Raw genomic sequence first — 13016 nt, forward strand, 5'->3', positions numbered from 1 at the left:
AAATTTCATAGAATACTTATGGAGCTGAAGTGTTTTATAATAATTCATACAGAAATGTGGATAATCCTTCATACTAGGAACAGCCAAGTGTGGATGTGGGGCAGCTAGGCTAAGAAGGTACAGAAAATATTTATTAAACTCAGTCATATTGTCATAGCTGATATTCAGCCATTCCTAACTAGGCATGAATTCAGAAAGGAGTTTCCTTGATTAGGCTGTAGAAACCCAGGGCAGCTTCCATACATGGAAGACATGATGTTACTTTAAAGCCAAAATTCTCAGCTGAAGCAGCCAGAACCTCTCTGAGAATTCTGAGTAGGAGCAATTAAACTTGAAGTCCATTTTAAGCTAATATTGGAACTGCATCTGATGTTCATTTCATAACAAACCACCCTAACTTTAAATTTCTACAAGATCTTGTGCTTTACCGTAAATTCAGTCTGATGCTTTTTGAGTTGAGCCAAGATAAACTTGAAAAATAAGTGTGTTTCACCATTGCACAAAGAGTGACTCTCGCAAGGGAGCTATTGAAAAACAGGACAAAGAACTTGGGCTCTGAAATTTGTTTAGGGAGACAAAGGGCTGAAGAATGTTTCCTTTCAAATTGCAAAGTGTCAATGTGGAAGGTGCAGTGTGGGAAAATGTTACTGTGAATGAGAGCCAGCCACCTCCCTCACTATGGGTAATAGAAAAGTGAAAAGTAAAAGATACTTTCCTGTTTCAGGTAAATTTTGATGCATCATAAAAAAATATTTCTTCCTTATTTTGAGAGAGGTACTTTTCTGCTTTGCCCTTCCAAGCAAAGCCTTTTTGTCCAATTCACTCAAATTGAGTTAAAATACAAATCTATTCCTCTTCCTTGCATAACTTTTTATAGTTTTCAAATGTCAATTATTTCTGTACTGTAAGAGGAAAAGAGCCAGTTTTCTGTCATTCTGATTGCTGAAACTATGGTTTTCAGTAGTCCATTAGGAGGTTCTTAAGATGTTTTTCTACTTTAGCTCTATTTTCCAGAGGAACTGAATGTAGTCAACTGCTGTCAAATTTCACAGGATTTCAGCAATTGTGAAGAATCAGACCTTAAGGCCTTAAGAGATCTACTCCCAAATACTATGGGGAAATTTTCAGAACTGAAATGATGACAAATGAGAGGTTCTGTATATTTTTCCTGTCGTGAAGGAAATTAAGAAAATCCGAGTTCTTGGTACAGATAGATATGTGTTCATGTTAGGAGAGTTGCCTAATTTAAACGCCATGATCTGAATGATTTAGATCTGAGAAGACTGAGGATCTCAGTCACTCAGCTTTGAATACAGAACTGTGTGTTTTAATGTATTTACTTCTGGGGATCTGTATTATGTTGAGACTCCATGGGTAAACATGAACACGTTTTCATGTAAGATTTCTGCTTTTGGTTTTTCTTAACTTAATCTGAAAATGGGCAAAAGCATTGCTTTATTTTGGCATCTCTTTTTTGATCACACTACTGAAAGAATATTTGATTCTGTTTCATAGTGATTTAAGATTTGAGCCTAAAATGAAGAGTTCTTCAGCATTTTTTTATCTTTAGAGTATTATACTGATGCTGATGATTCAATACTTATGAGGCTGGAATAATGGTGGAATTACTGTCACCATGGAATTAGTGAAGGACAAACTGTGCAGAAGCAGTAGCAGTGATTTTATGGGCTTTCAAACCTGCCCTAATATGGTACCATTCTTCAAGCACTTCTGACAGTGATGGAAAGCTTTGTTGCAGCCATTCAACCCTGGTGCTACACTACAAGTTTTAGTAGAGAGGGAAATATGAGCAAAAAGAAAGATCATGCATTCTTACTCACTCTTGTTTCCTTACTGCACCAATAGTTTATGGAGGGATCCAACTTCTACTTTTGCAAGAAGGAGATGTGATTGAATTTCTTGCCAGTGCACTTTTCGGAAACCTGCAGGCTGCATGCTTGTTTAAATAAAAGTGCTTTGCTGCTAACTGCAAGTATACGTGAAACTGATCAGTTAGGGATAAAATGCTACCCATGAAATGTGAATACTTAATTGCATCACTACTGGAATAAACCTCACATTCAGTCTCATGTGACAATAGTTGCAGACCTTTTGCTTCTAAATACCAGTCAGTCTTCTGAAACTGTGGTAGATCCAGTGTAAATCCTGTACAGATTTTGCAAGGGCAGAGGAAAATCTAGGAAGGAATCTCCCAAGAGCATTGAAACCACATTTTAAAATCAGCACTTTCTAAAGAAAATTATCTGAAGTACTAACAAAACCACTGATGTACAATTTCTCTGGCTGCAAACACAGAGGTGAAACAAACTCAAACCCTAATTTCTAAGCATCAGAGACTGTAGGGAAGTTTAAGTCAGTTCTTATTGAGTGTAGAAAATCTCGCAGTGGAAGATCAGGTGGTTAGTGTTGTACATTGCTCTGCTTACTGTTAGTTTATCAGAATACTATTAGTGAACAGGCCATAATGGTTCATTTTGCTGTGGAACTGTTAATCTAAAGAGACAGATGTTTATAAATCACTTCAATCACCAGTCCACTGCCCCAGTTCTCTTCCTGTTTGGTTGGTCCAAACTTCAAACTTACTTTCTTTGAGTACTGAGAATTCTGTCTATAGCTTCTAGGATTTCCACAGTCACTAGAGAAAGGGCCTAAGCATCCCTATTCCTACCTCACTTCCACAGCCTTCTGCTGTGGCCAGCTCTTGTGTGTTCACAGGCAAGAGAGACCAGAATACTTGTATTTGAAAAAGATGAGGCAGTTTTGGTAGGTGAACTAATTTATATTCATAACCTTATTGCTACCTAATATCAGAGAATACCAGTATGTTGACATAGTAGACAGGTAGCCTGTCCTTTGATAAAAACATCCTATTGGTGCCTTCACAGCACAGGATAGTACTACTTCTGCTTTGATATTAAGTGCTTCAGGTCTGTTCTTGCTGATAGGAATCATATCTATGTACGGATAGCCATAGATTTTTACAGGATGTCTTAGAGACAGTATCTGTTCTGAAGATTTTATTGTCCAAATGTGTTCAAGGATAAAAGGCATAGAGGGAGTGTATGGGCATTCATATATAGACTAATGATTAAATTAAGCAGTATTTAGTTTGTTGACACCAGTCTCTCTTTAGTCAGTGAAGAGGACTAAGATCTTACAGAGAATGGGTTGAAGCTGGAAGCTAACTCAGCCTCCTCCAGTGGGCAATTTGGAGCCACCTGCACGTCCTGGTAATTGTCAGAAGCATTGCCTGATAGAGGCTTCTTAAATCAACATCACCTCAGAGTCTCCAGATAATAATAGTAATAATAATAATAATCATCGTCTCTACATAACTCTGCAGTATCAAGACTCTGGGCAAATAATTTATTTACCAGAATTTAATCTTTTCAGTGGTGTGCAGATAATAATAGTGACCTTCTTGCCAGAAGGCTTCAGGAACTGAAGTCATGAATGTCTGTAATGGCTGTAATATCATAAGTACAAAGGTATTGTGCAAACATATTTAGTGCCTATGAAAGAATTGTGAATTTCTGTTTATTACCCATGACATTACAGTAATAAGTGAGAGTAAGAGGAAATGTTAAAGGCCAGATTGTCTGGCTGGATCATTTTGGTGGAATCACAGCAAGCAAATTTTTCTCTTTTATGTGTGGTAATTAGTTTCCTGAAAGAAATCAAAGAAATCAAATCCATGGCATATGTTTAATTTTAGATGTAGTTATTTAGATAGATATACCATCAATTCCATGAAAAATGCCACACCAATGGGAATAAAAAAGCCAAATTAAACTGCAATAAAGAAAACTAACGTAAATGAGCAGGAAGATATGGAATTATTTACAAAAATAAGTGTGTGCAATGTTCTATCCATACATCATCAAATTTTACAATGAAATTTGAAAGTGTTATTAGCAGTGGTTTCTCTTCTGTGCTTTGATTTTTCTGTATTTGTTGAGGAAAGCACATTGAAGGAGATAACTGTGTTTCCTACACCAGTGCCTTCATCTTCAGAAACAGTGTGAAATGATGAATCTGATCCTTAAACAACAATGAAACAAATGCTCAGTCTCCTGCATCAGCAATAACTGGACTGCTGTAAATGTGGTTAGTAGGTAAGGGTTTATAGGCTTGGTGTTTATGCACTGTACTTCAGATTCAGTTGTAATTTCCATCAAAAAGAGAGAATAATTAGGCCAGAATGATGTGGTTGACATTAAGAAATTATACTGGCTTGCACATAATTGCATATCTCTCTCTGGATGGCTGCAATATCTGCAGACTGGGTAACAGGTTATCTGCTTTATGACACTCTCCATATATGATGTTTTACTTCTTTCATTACTATACACCAGAACTAGATAGCTACCTTACAGACATGGCAGTCTCTTAGTTGCTGTGGGAAGAAATACTAAAGCTAAAATTTGCTTGTGTGCTAAAAAATGATTAATTCTTTAGATAAAAGCAGAGATGATGCTGACTCTGTGCCATGGCAGTATGATCTGCTTACCCTGTCAATGTTGTGATGGTTTTATGTCAGTGTGGTTTCCCTTTGGCCTGTGCACTGGGAAATGTCATTGCAGGTGTGACTGAAGCTGTGCCTGTTGACTTGGCTTTCTCTTTGCACTCATGGAAATGTCTAGAGATGTGGCTCCTCTGGTTTACCTTGGTAAGTGGCAGGAGGTTAGTGAAACACTGCTGGCATTAAACTTCACAGCTTTGATGAGATTCTTGTTTTGGAATCTGAGATGAAACTGAAGTGGATTGTTTCTGAAATTTTTTTTCCAATTATGCAATTATGTCATAGGCATCTTCATGTAGTACAGGAGTGTTCATGTGACTATCAGCTCTATACATATGATCAGAATTTTTCTGTTTTTATCTGTGTCTCCTGGCATTTCATTTCATATAAACTTACGGAGAGAGAGATGTATGTACATACAAGGCCTAGTGACACACATGTGATTGGAATATGATTCAGTTTCCTACTGACATAAGAAGGCAGTATTCCTTTTGAATTTGAGTCAGAAGCACAAAGACAAGTATTATCAGGAAAAGAATTTTAATGTGCATCCCATATAAAAGAATGAAATAAGTTCTTGGATGAGGTTGTAAAAAATGTGGAATGTTTGCTGGGTAAACAAGGCATGGAGGAAATGCAGAGGAAGAACAGTTTTTATTGAAAGAGACTAAATTATATGTGAGGGGATAGAAAGAAATTGAAAAGAAACTGGTTTTAAATAACAAGTGAAGGTGAAAGATCCAAAAATAATGAAAGACATTGTAGTTTTGACAAGGTCGATTTTAGATGTCTAAAAGTAGAGTGTAGTCATTTTTTCACTGTGGGAAAGCATGAGAAATATATGAGCAGGGAGGGTCATCTGTTCATGAGAATAGAATATTAATATTTTTTTTTTTTTAAGTGAACAACTATTCTCTGGTCAGAGCAGAGAGAGAATGAGGACTTGCACTTCTGATCTGGGTATATAATATGTAACATGTGGCAAATTGGCTTCCAAATTCTTTCAGCTTGGTCTTAACCTGTTTGTTTTGGAGCCCTCATGTACCTTGAAAATAATTGTTCTCTGCCCTTCTATAAATAACACCAAACAATACCAGAGTTCTGACAGCTGCTGCTTTGATCTGAACATACAAAGCAATGTCCAAGCCTTGGAATATAAAAGAGGAAATCATGCTCAAAACCACAGTGTGTGTGTGTATGTAATTTTTTGTTATAGATTGGAGCCATTTTTCTTTGCCTCCTGACTTCTGGGAGAGCCTCTGTCTTTAGAATTTCTCAGCTGCAATTGCTGAACACTCTTGCACAGTGTATGTTTACTGAGTGCAGCTATCAATTGGCCTATGGGCCTTAATGGTTCTGCATGGTTTTGTGTCTTTACAGAATCTATTTATCTTGCCAGTCAGTCATTTTTTCTTTCACTCTGTCTAATCTTTTTATATTTTTATTGATTTGTTCATGCCAAGGGTAGAGAAGAAAGAAGCCCTTTTAACTGCTTTGTAAATAGCTAGAACAAGCCAGCTGAGCTTGCATGTCCTTTCTTTTCAAGGCAGGTCTAAGACTGTGTTTCTACTTTCACCAAAACCACTGCCAAAAATGTGAGTGCTAAGACAGAGATTTTCAACAGGAGCCAGTATTTTTTTGCTGAGATAAAAATAAGCACCAGGTTTAAAAATCTATGCCTAGCATTGCTTGCTAAATTTTTCTTTCTCCATGGCACTCTGCATCTTCCATGGCTTTACCTGCTTTTTCATGAGGGAAAGACATAAATGAGAGTGTCAGTGAAGTTTAATTTCTACAGCTGTGTGGCAACTTGAGACAAAAGTTGGGGTGCTTATGCAGGCAACTAAATGCTGGTACAGGAGGTACATGAAGTCACATGAAAAGACAAGGGCTGTGGATTTCCGGTAAAAATAAGGGAAAATGTGACTCCACCAGCTGAGTTATCCAGGATCCTTGCTGTCCTCCATGCTCTGTCATCAGCAGCACAATGACTGCTGGTCCAGTGCCCTTTCCCCAAGCCTTTGCTTTCAGTCATTTCAAAGGAGATTTTGCTCTTGAGTACTAACAAGCAATGACTTGATTTGCTTAACAGAAGAGACTTAGGAGTCCATTTAATTTTTCTGTTCTTTCTAATGTTATTCCTTCACTGCCCATAGGGCTTTCACACCCCTGCAGAGGGAGCCAGCACTCACACCCAAGCTCAGGCTGCCAGCTGAACCCTGTTTGTTCAGAAATTCCACTCTCTCTATGCTCTATGCTTCCACTTTTTCAAGCAGGTTTACTCTGGACCAGTAAGACCATCAAAACTGTGCCTGCTGGAGTTTGGTTCTGTCCACTATTTTTTGTTACTGGACTGTTTTGAAGGATTTTAATTGTGGGAATTACAGACTTTATGAGCAGAATTGTCTGCTCCATCTTTATGACCTTCTAAAGACAAATCTGACGTGTGAGACAGAAGACTGTCCTTGATGTTTTTTCAGATAGGCTCAAATTTTTTAAACTGGTATTTAACTTTTGACATATGGATTTAAAAAGTCAAGAAGAAAGAATGTAGAAGTATCCTGTCATGCAAAAGCTCTTCTCTCCAGCCTCCCTACAAAGAGAATTAGTTCCCTCAAAAATACTACATCTATACTACATTTGATCCTCCTCTCAAATTCCTGATTTTTGAGTCATGAGAGATTAATCCTATGAATTTGATTAATTTTGATCCAAAAGGGGTCCAGTTGGGAAAGTACAATTTTGCTGCTAATTGATTTTGTGTTGATATTTCTTCCAAGCCAAGAATTCTCAAGGGTTTTTTGGACAGAAAGTTTCAGAGCAGGTAGTGCTAAATTGAACCAATTGTCTACCTTCTGCAGAGCAAAAGCCCACAAGCATCTCCTTCCCACTTGGCAGATCTAGCATTTCTTTCTTCCCTCGTTATAATAGTTCATCTGGTGACAATTCTTGGCACTCTGTTGCTTGCTAAACACTGAACTGTGATATCTGCTAGCATCTTCCCCTTTATAGTAACATGGAAAAAATAATCTACAGGCTGAACTACTGCTGCTAAGAAATATTTATTCTCAGAAGGAATCTGGCTGTTTGTTTTATACTGACACTGAATATTTAAATTACAGCCATCTAATCTTTCATTTACAGCACCTAGAGGATGTTGAATCAACATTTTCCAAAATGTGGGTTGGTTTTCCAGCTCCCATCTTTGTCAGGAGATTTTCTGTGTTCAATACTCCTAAAGCTATATATGTCAAAAACTAAATACCAGTTTTGATAATTTAAGCTTGTCTGAAGCACTGAGGACAGTCTGCTGTGTCACACTGCAGACTTGACTGTGTCACTGCTTTAGAGGGTCATACAAATTGAGTAGACAATTTTGCTTGTAAGCCTGTATTTCAGTATTTCAGTGTTAGTCACAAACTGAGAAGGCCTGGGAAGGATGTGAATCACTGCTAGTGGGATTTTATGAAAAGTATTGCTAGAAAGAGGCCTTGAAGGTTTGGTAATTGAATTGTTAACTGTCACCCTGATGGGAATGTGTGACTGATAGCAAACCTCAAATTCAGATGTTATGCTCATATATTTCTTAAATGCTAAGTTGAAGACTTATTGTTAGTTTGATTTGAAAATCATGGAAACAGCAATCAGTGTGGTACAAGCTCCTCACTGGAGAAAGTAAGGTGCCCTATATGAAGTGCTGGGACCATGACCACAGATGTCATAGAATCCACATTAGTACACACAGGTCATGAACAACAAATTTAAGTACTCCACAGAGTCACACATCTTTGTCAAAACACATAGACATTGAATTGTCTATGATAATCTGTTTTCAAGAGTTCAGCTTTACCAGTACATCTTTAGGTATTATCATTTGCCTTACATCATGCATTTTGAGGCCTGAAGATGCCATTGTGATCTATCCTGACATCCTATATGACTCAGAACTGATTTTCGATCTACGAAACATCTGGGTTGAAATATTTTTTATCTGGATGCATCTCCATTCAGTACATTTGCCTTACAATTTGTATCTACACTAAGGATTTACAACTCCGTTTAAATCATAAGTGGCATTTGCCAATTATACATGAAATATACGTAGTAAAGCCATGAATTAAGTCCAATTTATTAAAATCCTTTGTATGCACCTTTTTTCAGAACCAATATTCACTGAACCTCATTGCCAGTGCTCAAAGTTAGGCTCATCCTATTTGGCATTATTTGGATCCTCTGGTAGTATTACTGGAATGGCAGTGCCCAGTAACACTTTGGGGGTTTGATACATCAGTCATTTGACATCAGACAGTGCCTTTTGATAGACCATCTCAGTGCCATTTTTTTTTTAACTGGAGTTTGCAAAAAGCTGTGCAGTCTTCAGCTCGGACCAGCCTTCCCATACTATGTGCATCCTCTGCAGATAGAGACTGATGGGAGCTGCAGTCCTTCCTGAGGTTCTTCATAAAACTTTGGGCCTGCTGCAGGAATGTGGGAGTTGGTTTCCACCTAAGATATTGTCAAGGTATGAGGAAAGTAACTTCAATCTAGTTGGAATTCCCCCGAGAGAGCTGGAAACCAGTGCTGGTATAGCTCTTCTGAGTGAATGTCAGGGGATATGTCTTGACATCAGAGTGGGACAGATGGAACCTGGTACCATTTTTGCATGGCTAGACCATGCAGAGAGTAGTCTCACTCAATAGTGATAGGGACAGAAGCTGTGTAGGCATTTCCTTTCCCAAAGGTGTGACCCAAGCAGCTGGGAAAGTGAGATTGAAGTCAAGTGATTGCCCAGTCAAGGCCTTCCCCTCATGACATGGCGCCCTTCTTCTGTCCCCAACCATCCAGGGGTGGCTTTTCTTTGGAGGTGACTGGCTATGTGTCTTGTAGGAGCTTCTACCAGTCTCTGCATTGTGATATTCTGTCTTGCCCCCCTCACCTTTGACAGCAGTAATACCTCCCCACTGTCTAGCACGAGCCATTGCCTCTGCTTTTACAGACTGAGGCCTTTTCCTCCAGGTCTGTTGGCTCATTGTATCTCTGCTATTAAAAGCCCAAGAAAATACTACATTTGAAGAGTCTTCTCTCCTGATAAGTAACAGATGGAGTGGGGCAGCAGGTGCAGTCACTGAAGTGCTGGAGCTCAGCTGCTGTGGGGCCGTTTGAGGCACTTGGGGAGGTGCTGGGGGCTGGAGCTGGGCAGAGCTGCCCTGGAGCTGCCTCCTCCTGGCCTCTGCTCTCCTCTCCAGGAGCGAGAGATGTGGGCAGACAGGCTCTGTAGAGCTGCAGGTCAGTGGGGCTGGAGGAGGGTCTGTGGGCTTGGCTTTGCTGGGAATGTGTGGGGTTTTTCTCCTGTGTGCAGTTCTTTCCCCCTTCTTTTTTTTTTTCTGGGCAGATTTGAAACTATAGTAAAAGTAAGTCTGTGAGGAGGGTGTGCGGATGATTTCTGGTTTGGAGAGGATAAATCACCTGCCTTAGTTAAAATTTTCCCTATTTTGCCTCCTAGACTGGAAATTTTGCTGTCCATTGTGTGTTTACAGAAAGGTTGGGACAGGCCTAAAGCACATGCTGGGGACAGAAGGGGTTTCCAAGAGGAGTGACAAAACAGGGAGTGCAAGTGGGGCTTTAAAGCCTTCTTATATTCAGAGCTTTAGCCTATGCTAATCTTTCCTGCCATGCAACTTTTAAGAAATATTTAATAACCTAGGATGCTAGATGGGTGAAACCTGGTGTTTGCTTTTATTGTCTAAGGCTACTTACTTTCATTAAGCTCCAGTGCTGCACTTCTGAGACTTTTTTGTGGCTGCTTATCCTTAATATAACTGAATTTACTCTACCAGCCCTCTCAATTGAACTTATAAAAAGTCCTAGCCAGTATAAGGCTCTCCAGGTCGCTCCTACTTTCCTGGCTGAATGTTTCATTGCTATCTGCTGTCTCATTTATATAACTTTCACTTAGCAGAGAGGATTTTTTCCACATTGGTGTGGGAGGGCTGCACAGCTGGGCTTGTGCTCAGAGCTCTGCATTCCTTATGCCTCAGGGTGCAGACTGGCACCACTGGAGCTGTCCCAGCACAAATGAAGCTTTCTGATTTACTTGAGGCACACAGATGAAACAATATTTTTCTTTGTATTACCTGAAATGGTATATTTCAGAGGGCTGTTTTAGAAGAGGCAGCCCTACCTCAGAGCATGAAGTCTAAACTGCCTCTTCCTCCTTCCTTTTCATGTGTTACTCATTTCATTAGGACAGACAGTAGCCTGAGAGACTCCTGTGCCATGTTAGTTCAGTAGAAGTATTTTTTTTTAACCAGCCCTGCTGACTCACAGTGTTTCTGGAGAAATGCATTTTTCCTTTCTCTGCTGTTCCCATCTAAGTAGCATGTGTATATGGGGATGAAAAGAGTCAAGGGAAATGGTTCTTGATAGTGGGAAAGGTGGTTGAACACAAAGGAGATGAATGCAGGAAAACAAGGAGGGAAAAGGAATGAGAAGGTGACCAAGAAGCAGGTAAAGCTATATTTAACATAGGGAGGGAAGAAAACTAACAGAATAAAATTTGTAAGCTGTGACCATTGTAAAATATTGCTAAATATAAAAGGTCAATATTACTGGATCTGTTAAGCTTTCTAAAAGGGAGAGAAAATGAAACACTGATTTCATCCATCTCTGGGGGGGAGTGCCCCCCTTTTCAGTGTGTAAACTGCATTTGTGGCTGTGAACCCACCTTCATAAATTGTAAAGGCAGCAGGAATCCTTATGACTCTGTGGCCTGAACTCTGGTATATCATAGGCCATCACACTTCAGAATTGCTTTCTCTTTGCTTTAAAGCTTATCCTGAAGGAAATAAGATAACCTGGTTTCAGAAAGTCTCCTTGAGTTTAAAAACCTGTCTTAAATGGGAACCCCAGTGTGAATCTGTTTACTGCCAAAGGTAACTGCACTTACCCTCACCTTTTCCTGATGGTAAGCTGCTGTTCTTGCCCATTACTGCAAATAATGGGCTCTATAATTAGATTCTGTTCTGGGAGTTCTTCCTGTAGAGCTTTACTGAGCCCTTACCATCAGGGAGAAAGGGTTCTTTCTTTTCTGCAGGTAGTGTGACTAGAGCAGCCTAATGGAATACATGATAGTTTGGATCTGGAAGTCAAAACCAAAGTACTTTCTGTAGCTCTCTTGAGTATTTAATGGGAATAACTTGCAGTTTCTCATTTGTTGTATTGAGACTGGTGATCTGTTGTTAACTGGACCTGTATCCCAGCTATTTTTGAGGTTTTTTTGATAATGTTATTAAGATTTTAATCCATAGACGTGAGGTAGTTGAAGCTTGATAGCATTTGAGGAAAATCATCCTACAGAGGAATATTTTATATGTGCATTGGTAGCTAGCTGTTCAGCATTTGGGCCACCAGTTTCCCTGGGTCACTTTCTGACTTGGAGGCTGAAGGATTTCTCTCTGGACAAAACTAGATAACAGGTAATGTTGGGTTTGTCAGTATTGAGTTCTAAACCAAATAGATCTGGGCTATGTATGATTCTTTCTTATTATATAGAAGGAATATATTTGTAAAAATGATTTGCATCTTCCTTTATGTGGCTGGGGTGTGTAAGGGTGATGAAGTACAATGTTATTTGAGACTGATTGTGCATAGTAAAATGTATGAAAGTCCTTGTGGCTTTCTGTGTGGTGCTTAAATGTGGTGTGATAGAGTTGCAGAGCATGGTCTTTTTTGGATTGAGAGGAAGGAAATAGAAATTGGGAGATTGAGTGCAAGCAATTGAAAAAGAAAACTGTAGGAATTAATGTGGATTTGTGTAAAACAAAAAACAAAGCACCACAAAATCCAACAATCACAATAAAAAGTAGTTCACCATAAACTTGGCTATGGTAAATAAGTTTAAATTTTGAAAGATTTATTTAATTAAAAAAACATTCCATTATGGAGTGTGAGTGATGAATATCTAAAATGGTTACTGGTAGTGCAGAGAAAGGAGTAGTAATCAGCAAATTCCTTACTCTGTATTTGGAAAAGTGCCAGTTGTTATCTCAGAATAGTCTGGTGGCAGTGATCATAGAGTATCCTGCATGTGTAATGTGTACTGTATTCATGGGTCTTAAGCCTCTGAGATCTGAATATTTATTCCAAAAATATTTTTAAAGGTGAAACAATTGATGTGTAAAATATCAGTTCTGATTTCTAGTGAAGCCTAGACAATGGAAAGTAAAAGGCAGTGTCAGTTAATAGCTGTGACAGTGACACCCTTGAGGAAAGGGAGAGATGGCACCATGGATGATGTGTGCCATACATGCACCCCTTTATTTCATCAAGAGCATGGAAGAGGTAATGGGTGTAATGTTATGAGCAGATAAAGGACACAGCTGTTAAAATTACCATGAAGAGACAAATACTGATGTGGGAAAATCAATCAGCCTAGATTTTTTTTAATAGCTGGTGAGGTGGGCTCATTTGGGTA

At 39.0% G+C, this 13016-nt stretch overlaps 1 protein-coding gene across 17 annotated transcripts in view; it reads left to right on the forward strand.

Moving 5' to 3' along the window:
• The window catches only part of NRXN3 (neurexin 3), an 869162-nt gene that overhangs the window by 262542 nt on the left and 593604 nt on the right, over nucleotides 1-13016 (forward strand). The gene's annotated exons all lie outside the window — the stretch shown is intronic.

This window comes from Melozone crissalis, unplaced genomic scaffold, assembly GCF_028551555.1.
Source record: "Melozone crissalis strain CALT ecotype California unplaced genomic scaffold, PUWL_Pcris_2 ptg000018l_1, whole genome shotgun sequence".
Taxonomy (NCBI): domain Eukaryota; kingdom Metazoa; phylum Chordata; class Aves; order Passeriformes; family Passerellidae; genus Melozone; species Melozone crissalis.